This window comes from Triturus cristatus, chromosome 7 (assembly GCF_964204655.1).
Source record: "Triturus cristatus chromosome 7, aTriCri1.1, whole genome shotgun sequence".
NCBI lineage: Eukaryota > Metazoa > Chordata > Amphibia > Caudata > Salamandridae > Triturus > Triturus cristatus.
This window is the reverse complement of record NC_140590.1, coordinates 873,879,378-873,891,519: the sequence shown is the minus strand read 5'-3', so window position 1 is coordinate 873,891,519 and position 12,142 is coordinate 873,879,378. Positions and strand designations below refer to the sequence as shown.

Sequence of the window (12,142 nt, the reverse complement as noted above, 5' to 3'; positions counted from 1 at the left end):
CTGAACATCTCTTCTATACGAATTGATACTCTAAGCTGAATGAAAGCCATTCTTTTACAAAAAACAGTGCCACTGACCTCGGCCAGAGAAGCCTATGATCTCCAAGTCGCAAGGTCTTCTGCGGAGATACATACCCTTTTGTATAAAAACTGCTGTGTACATTTCTCAGAATTGTTAGGTCGTATCTTAAACATGTCTGAAACGAACCGTATTATACATGTATTTAAGAACATGTGTGCAGGACTGTTAGCATCTTTTCAAGCAGTCCTCGGAATTTTTCCAAACTTGGTGCACTCTGTTTTTGGCGGACTGCCGCTCCTTTTAGCACTAGAATTAAATACCACATGGTTTCTATCATTCAGACCAATCTGGCAAGATTGCATCTTACCTGTCTACGCTGCCTGATCTGCGGTGAAGAATGTGTGCTAGACATCTGTCTAACACTCCCATCAGTCATGCCTACGGATATCGATATTCTGCTGGACCCAGTAACGGCCCATGCTCTGTGTTGTCCCCAGCGGCTACCAATCCTGATGACGGCATTCATTGAGATCTCACAGATGCAAATTGCTACTGCTGAGGTATGAGAGGAAACATCAGGCACGCAGGTAACATCCGATTCGAACATTGCTGATGCAACCAATGCTGAAGGCGATAGTTCACATCTATGTGCAGTTAATCGTCTAAACGAGGTATTCCAAATTTCACCTACAACGGTAGATGACTTTTTGTCTACAGTATTAGAAGATTTCATGTTTTCTCCAGGCCCACACACTGACTTTTGATTCCGGCACACAGTGTTCCGATGAGATTCTGAATTTAGCCTTCATTCTTTTCAGACAAGGGACTAACTTTGAAAGTATTTTCCTATGATTATTTTTTTTTTTCCAAATTTGTATTTTTTTGATTTTTTGGCACAGTAGCTTATTGTAGAACTATTCATAGAGAACAGAATTATTTGACAAACTTCCAGGGATAATATGCCACCTTGTCATAAACAACAATTGATTTGTGTAACCTGATATGAAATGGTTTCGGCCCTTTTTCTTCTGTATCAATGAGCCATTTCATCATATGTATATATTTCTGGTTCATTCTTTTTGGTATTTCCAATGCACACATATGCTTAGAATGAAACATTGCTTTTAATATGTAGAGCACCTTATGCACAGCAATAGTTTTGTAATGCATTTTTAGGGCGTAGGTTTTTAAATATGTTTTAGCATGTTTTAGATTATCATGCGATACTCTCTTTTAGACATGTTTAGTATGTTTATGATTTAGTAATGTCGTTCATACGAAACTGGAGTGGGTGTTGTGTGTAGATTTAGATTGCGTATATAGGTGTCACGATTTATGCCCTTGTATAGGTACAATTCATATTGCCCTTATTTAGGCATAGAAAATCCAGCCCATATTTAGCGATTGTCCATGCTAACCAAATACAGGCATGGTCTCCTACATCCGTCAATCCACATCACAAAGAGTTCTTGGAAAACCAAGCCTTTAGGAATTTCCCTTGCTTGGATATTGCTTTTTCCAAGAACTCATTATTATACATGAACATCTATTCCTTAGGTGTTCATTCATGACGTTCCGATGCCCGACTTTTACGTCAATATAGGCATTCCTAAACACCTTCAAGGTATAAATATACCTGCACTTGCCCTGGCAAACCACGGTTCCGGTACGGTCCAGTTCGACTGCCTACTTGCGGTTCGCCACGGCAAGTTCGGAAGGAGATCCAGTTCCAGCCTGATGCACTGACCAGACACTGTCATCCTCCTCGCAGAGAATCCAGCTCCAGTGTTTCTGACTCCCCTTGCGGGGTGTTAGATATCGAGTCCCGGAAAGAAATTCCAACCTCGCACAGGTATGTAGCAGACTAGAACTTAGAGAAATCTTTGGCAACTCTTGGCAAAACTAAACTATAGCTAGCTATACTTTAGAAAATAGCACCTACTTCTTACCTCGTACTACACTTAGGTTAGGTACACTGGGGTAGAAAAATTTAGAAGCATCAGATGAGTATTCACATTTTAGCCTGTGTTATTTATGTATGTTTTTTAATTAATATATGTCATAGCTACAAACCATGCTATTGCAGTATTATTTTATCTTACTGCTAACTCTGTACATATTGTACTTCGCAGCCTGTCTTACGATTGTAGCAGTTCATATCTCTTGCACGAGAAATAAGACTGTTCAATAAACCTTTTTTATTGAAACACCCGTCTCTGTATTTCTATGCAACTCTGTAGAAACGAAGCATGCACGATTGACTGAGTGAAACTGTTATCTATTGTTTCCACGGTACTGAGATTGTTCCGACTCTAAGGGAAACAAAGTTGTCATGTTTATGCGGTTGTCAGAAACTAATCCCTTCTTGTTTATTCAAGAAGTTTCTAGTGACCTCTGAGTTAGCTGGCACATACAAGTAATTAAGTTTAATGTACTCGATAGAGACATACTGACCTTAGTCCTTTGTCAAATCTATAGTGTATATTATTCTAATGTACAAAGCCTATCAGGGATATAGGAACTACACTACAGCATGACTGTTTCCGCTCCCGGTTGTTATCATGGTACCTTTTATGTCAGTAACAGCTCATGTTGTTGCTTTGACTTGCCTACTGGATGGCAATCATTTATGAGCACCAGATCCCTGGGGCTAACATGGGGATGTTCGACGTACCTTTGGCATGAGACATATTCATTCTTGTTTGCTCGCTGGGAGTCTAAGCAGTTTGGGGAATTGGGCGGTCAATCCATACTGGGTGATGGGGGAGGGTATCTCTTATCACCTGTCTCAGGCACAATTGGCGTAGGGCAATGCCGGTGGTAGAGTGAGTGGTCAGCCGATATTACTGTAGAAATCTGTAAACTACTTTTTCCACGTTGTTGAACAGCAGAGCATTATCAATGTGGATTTCCCCTACCACCTCAAGGGTGGCCATAATTCTTTTTACTTTTGGTATTAGTTCAGATGCTTAGGTAGATGGAACTATTTCCACTTTGGGGTATCATGAGATGTCATGTATGAGAATGAGGATGTGTGTGTCATCAGGCAGGCTGCCAAAATCGGTGCTGGGATTTTGCCATCAGGCAGTGGACCCCTCCTCCATGTTGACTGGTGCTGGAGTTTCTTTTTTGGCTAGTTGCTGGGCAGGTGGTGCAGTTTTTGACAGCTTCTTCCCCTCACTGATTCAGGCTGGGAAACCAGACGTTACTTCTGAGATTGCTTTTCATTTTTACTATTCCTTGGGGAGCTCCATGTGCTAGCTGAACCATTTGATGCCTAAGGGTATTGGAGTGGACCAAGTGAGATCCTCACAGGAGGCACGCTTTTGCCATCACAAAGAGTTATTTTTGATTATGGTAGAGGGACCGTAGCATCAGTTTAATCTTCTCGTGTAGCAGGCAGAGTGACAGCTTAGGGTGTTCCAGTCGCTGCTTCGTACTGCTTTCATGGCTATCTGCAGGCACTCGTCTTGTTAGGTGGCCACCACAACATCTAACAGGGACATAAGGTGAGTGTATTTTTCAGTGTCTTAGGCTTCCCTGGCTTCCAATTGAGTGGCTGGCCGAGCGTGGCAAAACCGGAAGTTGGATCGCAGGTGCCTGGTCTGTGTTGCATTTTGAAATTGAATTCCTGTGACTGCAGGATCCTCTTTTCAATTCTCGGGGCGGCTTGGATGCGGATCCTTCGAACAAAGGCATCAGTGTCTTGTGATACATGCATATGGTAAAGGAGTGACTGTACAAGTACATGTAGAAATGGTGGCACCCTCAGTGGATCAGAATGGCTTCTCCCTCTCTGTGAATACCATTATTTGGTTGGCATGAAGGTTCAGCTGACATAGGTGATTGGGGTCCATTCTCCACAGCTTTGATGCTGGGACAGCACTGCTCCAAATCCTGTGGGGCTGGCGCCCACTGCCACTTGTGATTCTCTGCTTGGGTCGAAGGACTCAAGGTTGTGTTTGCTGACAGCACTTCCTTTGAGTTGCAAAAAGCTTGTTCTTGCTCTTCTTCTCCCCATACCCACAGGTTGATGGATTTGGTGAGGTCACGGAGGGGGCCTGTGAAGTCAGACATGTTCTTCATGAATCAACTGCAGTATATCACCATGCCTAAAACACTTCAGACCCCTGACACAGAAGTTGGAGCAGGGGCATCTTTGAATGTCCTTTTCCTTTACTGTGTCAGGCCCAATGCCATATGGGAGAACTAGTATCATAAAACGAACACTTTTCTTAGTGGAGCGTCAGGCAGTGGCCCCTCAGCCTGGTGAATACCACTCATAGGGATGTGAAGTGACTGTCTAGAAGTAGTGCATCTACTAAGATGTTGTCACTTACATTTAAGAGGCCTGAGAGGCCGGTTAGCACCTCTTTGATAATGTGCAAGAAATTTTAGCAGCGCTGGATTTGCTGAAGTTCAGCTGGGTTGATCTCCGGAGACCCATGTGAGTGGAAATAGTTTTTATAGAGTAGCTATCTGGGTATAAGGGTATCTGGTGGTAACCCGACATGAGGTCAATTTTGGAAAAACACTTTGAACACGCGAGCTCTCCAATTTTATAATCTATTGTGGTTGTCAGGTGGCACTCCCATTTAATGGCCAGGTTCGGTACTCTCATGTTGACACAGATTTGTGTGGAATCTGGCCGTTTGGACTTCTTGGCCACAACTATGGAGGAGACCAAAGGAGTGAGGCCTGTCACTCTTTCGATTACGCCAGCCTCGTCAAGGTGCTTTAGTCCTTGTTCTACCTTATGGTGGAGGTGCAAAGCTTTGCATTGGTGGTTTCAATGGATTTATCAATATGTAGCTGGGTGGCTTTGCCCTTGTAATGCAATGTAATGTAAATTGGTATTCATAAAAGCGCACAGCTACTCAGAAGAGTGTTCCGGCACTGCATGACTTTATGACAGAGTGCTAGCCTATACTAGTAGAACGAGGGCTATCAGCTATTGCTCTAAATAACCAGGTTTTTAACCTCTTCTGGAATGTGAGTAACTCATGCTCCCGTCTAAGTGAAAATGGCAGGCAATTCCACAGATACGAGGCCCGTACTTGAAAGGAACAGCCACCCCTGCGAGCCAGGGAAAACTTGGGAATATTTGCCTGCTGCTGCGAAGATGATCTCAGAGTTCTTCCTGGGATTTAGTGCTGGACTCTCTTTCTGATGTAGGAGGCACCAGAGTCATGTAGGGCCTTAAATGCCAATACCAATGCTTTAAACCGAATTCTCTTACGAACCGGCAACAAGTGTAAGGCTTTTATGTGGGCGGTAATCTGTGCTCTAGGGCCTAACAGCAGAATTGCCCTGTCTGCCGCGTTTTGCACCACTTGCAGCCAGTTCAATAGATATTCTGGAAGGACCAATATAGAATGTTGACATAGTCCAGTCTTGAGACAATAAGAGCCTGGACTACCGTTTTGAAGCATTTTTAATAGGTCAAAACATACCTCCACTACTGTTTGGACCTGGGCTTTCATCGATAGGTTGTTTTCTAGCTTTATCCCCAAGTTTTTAACTGTGCTAACTGCAGTAGCCGGGGGAGACATGTCCGAAGGCCACCATTGATGTCAGACGTCACTGGAGGAGGAGCCAAAGAAGATGATCTCCGATTTCTCCAGATTGCACTTTAGTTGGTTCCTTCTTAACCAGGCAAACACTTCTGTCAAACATGTATTAATCTCAACACCCCTGAAATTATTGCCCTTGCTGCATGTGAACAGCAGTTGGGTATCATCTGCGTATGAAATTATTGTTGCACCATGTAATTCAGCTAGATGGACCAGAGGAGCCATATACAAATTGAAAAGTGTTGGGCTCAAAATCGAGCCCTGTGGAACTCCGACCTTCATGGCGGGGATGGGGGCAGAAAAAGGAGGAGACCAAATTGTTTGCTGTTGATCCTCCAGGAAAGAGGCAAACCATTTAAGTACAGTGCCACCAAGGGTGCTCTCCTGAAGTCTATGCAGGACGCGGTCATGGGGCCTGGTATCAAATGCTGCAGAAAGGTCCAGAAGGATCAACACAGCTTTGCCTCCTTTATCTAGTGTCTCTTTTGTTACCTCAGACACCTCCAGTAAGGCTGTCTCTGTGTTGAGGTTTGCTCTAAACCCAGACTGGCTGTAGTGGAGCACTTGGTTAGCTTCCACAAATTCTGCTGTGACTAGGTTCACATATTTCTCCAGGACCTTTGAGAAAAAAGGGAGTAATAAAATTGGCCTATAATTTGAAGCCACCAAGGTGTCTGCCAAAGGTTTCTTTAGCAGAGGGAGAATGTTTGCGTCTTTCCAGCTGCCAGGCACCTGCCCCTTTTCTAGCAAGGCATTGAGGATCAAATTGGCCGCAGGGTTTATGATCCCTGCTACAGATGCCAATACTCTGGCTGGGCAAGGATCTGTTGGGGAGCCTGATTTAAGGGCTTTCATTAACTCCAAGGATTTCTCCAGGGGATTTGGAGGAAACTGTATTAAAGATGGCCCCAGTGCAAGAGGGCTGGGGGGGGGGGAAGCCCTACGTTCATCACCTTGACCATAGAGGGTGTCTCAAACAAGTCTTGAATGGTATTCATTTTTTCATAGAACAAAGAGGCGAGGTGGCTAGTCCATTCTCCTGTGAGGCACCATATGCGATCAAACAGGGGGGGGGATCATTGTGTGAGCTTGTCGATGTCACTTGTGTGGATACTGAAAGTGAAACGCATCAGCTTGAGGTATTGGGCGTTTTGACAAACCAGGGGGAAACCAGCACCTTTGCAAGAAATGTAGAATTTGGCTTAGGTGGTGGTGCCCTGGTGGGTGATGTCCATCTGAAAAACACCAGCGAGCTGCTACGGTGAGTGGTTACTGAGACATAGACATTGACCGTATGGGGTGGAGCACCGGTGGAGCAGGCAGGATTGTGGTACAAGTCTGGGGCCTGAAAGTTGGTTGTTGCCCCTGTGTCAATTAAGATCGTTGTAGGTTTGCCTTGTACTTTGAGGAGGCACTTGAGGGGTGGACTGGAGAGACGTGTACGGTGGTTCTACTGATTGCATTGCATGAATTACTTCCTGCTCATTGTCCTTCATATTGTGTCTTCCATTGTGTCGGGTTGGATGTTGATGGAGTGCTCAATCTATTTTTTGTCTGGCAGCTGGATTATCTCAGCCCGGAGTGTCATACTTTGGAAAAGGTTTTCAGCTTTTCACAGGTGGCACATTTCTTGCTCACTGCCGGGCAGTCACCTTGATGGGAGTAAAGCCCTCCACACAACCTGCAGGGTGGGCTTGGTTGCCTCACACTTCGTCTTTTGGGGCTCCTTGTTGATTGTGTTGATGGGCTTTTCCTTGGTAGGTGTCTGTATGACCATTTCCATGTGAATGAATGAAATTAAATTTTTATAGAGCTTAGCTACCCTGAGGCCTCCTAGCGCATGTGGGCTGCCCTTGCTGTGGAAAGTTCTTTAGACCACCCCAGGGTGAGAATATCTCGCATCAGCATGTTGGGCTCTTCACAGAGGAGTATCCTTGGATAAACTGCGCCTTCACATCATCCTCTTCATCGGGCAGTGTGCATGTACTTGCAATGTCTTTAAGATGGGCGTAGAACATATTCACCGATTCATCTGGTTTGTGTCATGCTTGGTGGAGGAGAACGCAGTCATTGTCAGGATTTGCAAAAAGTTTAAAAGTGGACAGTGATGGCGTTTTTAGTGTTGTCTAAGTGTGCGGTACACCTGCTTTGACTACTGATTTGGAGATTTTGTGCACGTGCGCCCCTTCCAGGTGAAGGGTTAGAGGTTGTTTCCTGCCATCTTCAATGTTCATGGCTTAGAAGTACTTCTCGAGGTGTTCCACCCAGGCTTTACACCGGACTGCTTTTGTAGGCTAGGGCCCGATCACCACAAATGGCTCTAGTGGCAGGATGAATGTCTTGCTGAGTCAGTTGAACACTTGGAGGGTGGGTGGGAGTGTCAGTGAAGCAAGGCAGGACAATGTAGTACTCATGGGTGAGAGCCAGAGGTGAGAGTTGTTGCTGCAGTCATGGCGAAGGCCACCAGGGGATGCCAGGGGTAGTGTGGGACTGAACTTTGGGCACCTTGTGGGTGTTGCTGGTAAGCAGGTGTGCCACTGTGGACATGTTGCACCTCAGGGTAGTAGGGAAAGTGAGGTGATGAGGCAACACTGCAGCAGAGCTGGACTTTGGTGAGTGTCCCAGCTGGTCCAATTGGCCATGTGATGGAACACCTGACAAAAGTCAGCATGCTGTGGCCAGTGGCAAACACCCAGGAGGAGCACTAAGACATCCAGGCCGTAGAGGGTGTGCCGGCAAGGTAATCCGGCAGGGGGCTGCATGACTGGCTATTGCGAGGAGGGCAGGGCTCCTGTGATGGATATCGTCGGGAGCTGCTCAAAGCTAGTGTAGAATTGTGCATTGGCGTGCTGGTAAATGACCATGCAGAAACTAATGTACTGTTTAACTAACTCCCCACTTAGACGGGTCATCTTTTATTTAACTTGTGCTGTGGGGATGCCAGGCTGAACCAGTATCCTGACACCTATGGGGGAACGTTGGTGAACTCCACCGTATTGCTGTTCCAAATGTAACTGTCTCACAAGTCCTGCAACACTACAGTGCTGTAACCTCTGCTATTAGCAGTGAGAAGCAATTTGCTGACATTGGGTTCATACTGAATAACTCACACTGGAATAAGAACTCTTAAGTAAGTATTAAAGTGTGTAAACCATAAATTGCTACTCTTCAAGTGCTCATTTTGAGTGCGTAAATATGTATATTGATCCCATTGAATGCTCCCAAACAGGACATTTCCTTACATTTGATGACATTGAAGACACATATGATTTGTGTGTGCTTGACCACAGAACAACTTTGAGGGGAGGTAATAGACAAATTGGCACATTAAGTGAGAAGGTGATTGTTCAAAAGAGAACAGGAGGCATTCTGGCTTTTTCATTAGCAAATGGACAAACTGAAAAACCCAACATGATAAAGTAGACACCATGATTATTTGTTTTGAAAAATAACCAAAAGGGGCGGTCAGATGCAGGGACTGAGGACGCTTAAACTGGCGATGGAGGGGCCATGAAGTGCTTACACTGGTTGTTCCACATGCCTTTTTCTTGCGTTCTGGATATGGATGACAATATTGAATAAAACGATAGGTAGTTACCATTTTTCTTCTGAAAGATCTGTAACCTCAAGAGGGAATTTGTGTGGTAACATCTGTTACTTGCAAACATAAATACAATGTAAGTAGCTATTTATATTTAATCTGTTTTAAATGTTCCTTTAGATTATGCCTTATAAATAGAAAACATTGTTAGTCGAATATAATACAGCCAGGATCCTTATTAATGAATATATTATGCCACTCTGATCTAAATACGATGGTTCTTAAAACAAAAATGCTGCAGTTATATGCACAATAGCGTTGACAGTCTCATTAGCGAATTTCTTTGACAACATCTTTAACTTTTTCGAAAAGATGTCAGTTTTTTTCCCTCGCTTTCACAGTTTCAAACGACAAAACGTTAATACCAAATGTCAGGAGTCTGGAGATCTCCACTAACTAGAACTCTACTGGCTGCTCTACCTTGCGTTCGCCGCATCGCCGACTCGGCGATGCGGCGAGCACAAGGTAAGTGGTTTTATTTTATTTTGTATTTAATTTTACCTATCCTATCATCCGTCGACTCCTTCCACACTGCCCTGACCCCACTCCATCGCCCCACTGCTCTTATCTGTGACGGCCGCACCTGTGTCGAATAAAGCACTGGGGAAATGGAGCCCAATATACAAATTAGCCAAGTTTTTCCTTTATTTTTTCACTATGAAACATCTTTCCCCTGGAGAAATTTATTCTCCTATTTGTCCTCACAATTTAGATGATCTGATTCCCTTGCTATCCTGAAATGGGGGTTACTCCATACATTTGCTGGAGGACATTTCTGACCGTCTCAACGGTTGTAAAGAAAAGGATGGAAGTATTTGAATACCCAGTAACATACAATGTTGTGGGCCTTCAAATATCGAGAAGTTAAGCACACCTAGGTGCCGATTCCGATCCAGTAAAAAGGCCCTACGAATCGTCGTACGGAGCGTTTTCTCCGTACGACTCATACCCGGTAAACTGTCCGTACAACCTAGGAAGTAAGATTCGTACAGAAAGCCTATTTGCGTACGAATCGTACAAAAGACCGTACGGGTAAAAAAACCCTGCGAATCAGATCCGGAACAGCCTGTACGCGACGTCTGTACATATGTAAGCAGCGTTTTACGGCCCAGCAAGTATGATCCGTCCCTACGGCACTCCGTACGGCTCTTTTTTTACGGGAGCCAAAAACAGCCGTAAAAGCGTACGCACTGGGGGTATGGTGCGTACATACGGGGGGTGGGGGTATGGTGCGTACATACGGGGGGTGGGGGTATGGTGCGTACATACGGGGGTGGTGGGGGTACGGTGCGTACATACGGGGGTGGTGAGGGTACGGTGCATACATACGGGGGGGACTGTACAACTCGTACCCCGGGAACAACTGTTCCCGGGCTACCAGTCATACAAACTTCGCTTCGTAGCGGGTAGAGTCATTCCCCGTGTACAGGACGTTTTCCATACGATTCGTAAATCGGATAGCCGGTCCGGATCGTATGGAAAAGTGTCCGGGTACGTCTCGTACTACTTTTCCCGCTACGATTCGTACGGAGCGGGCCGATCCATATGTACTTTTTCCCGTACAAATCGTACTTCACGGGTTGTACGTGACTTGTACGATTCGTACGGAAAAAAATACGGATACGAGTCGTACGAAAATATTTTTTAACGGATCGGAATCAGCACCCTAGTGTTTCCCTTTCTCTTCCCTTGCATGGGAATTTCTACTGTGTTTTTCTGATGGAGAAATACGCAGTAGTAAATCCATTTATACTAGCAATGATTTTGTGAATTTTTCATTTATAAATACATATTTACAGCTGCAAATGCTGGCTGTAACTACTCCTGAAATGTATTGATTCCTCCCATATTTTTTCCTTGCACCAGAATCCCAACTGGACTGAGCTTTCCTACTAAAAGTAGGGATGCCAACACTTTGCTTATTTCCAGACACATTGGAGTTCCCTCTTTGTACCTGCTGATGTACGTTCCATGTGTCAAGAAACCTGGATGGTCTTAGAAATGAAGAGTCCAGGATGATTAGAAGAATCAGAGACCTGTAGGGGATATTCCTTGTAAGAGTGAATGTGCCTGCTCCTGAATGTTCACAAAAGTGTCGGAGACACTGCGACCTAAAGGTTTTGATAGATTGCCACACCATGGACTTGTATGAGGAGGCGTGGTCCCCATTCCAATTTTAAAATACTAGTCACGCAACATATAATATGTCTGTGATGCTTCAGAAGATCAAGGTGAACCCACTCAATCTAGTTGTGGAATAATCTAACCTTTCCAGTTTTCTCCTTTGCTCCATCCAGCAAAGCTTATCCAACCAGGCAGAGCCACTCTGGAATAACTCTGCTATCTGTATATGCTGGGGAGGGGAAAGTCACCTATCAAACAATCTCACTTCCAAAATCTGCTTTTAAGTGTTAAGCTCCACTCCTACATTTATTTACTTTTCAACTTTCTTCAACATTGTGACCTGTGCACAGCTATATGCAACTATCATCAGATCAGACTTTGAGATCTCTGCTGATGAATACTGCGCTCCATAAAAATGACTAGGTCTTAGGGTACAAAGCTCTCAGGCCCTATCATACTATGTGCACTTGCAGGTCATCCTAACGTGTGAACTTTTTGTTACACTAAAAATCCAAAAGTAATTTTTCAGATTTTTTCTAATTCAGCATAAGTGATAATTCTTTCTCCTTCCCAGTAAGTTTGCTAAAAAAAAATGAGTTCAGGTGAGCCAATGTTGCTCCCCACCATCCCACCTAATTTTTACCATTACCTTGCTTCTCTTTGATGCCAAAATCCTTGACTTAGTCATGGGTTGATATTTGGAAATAGCAACACTTATTTGAGAGACCGAGGTACCTCTACTGTGTGCTGTAGAAAGAGTATTTCCCTAGCCAACCCTAATGACATATATTTAACCATTCTTCAGACGCTCCTTCCATTTCTG

At 44.4% G+C, this 12,142-nt stretch overlaps 1 protein-coding gene across 1 annotated transcript in view; it reads right to left on the bottom strand.

Annotated features, from left to right (window-relative positions):
• Positions 1–12,142, bottom strand: part of LOC146810796 (gamma-aminobutyric acid receptor subunit alpha-6-like) — a 442,745-nt gene that overhangs the window by 370,767 nt on the left and 59,836 nt on the right. The window lies entirely within an intron of this gene.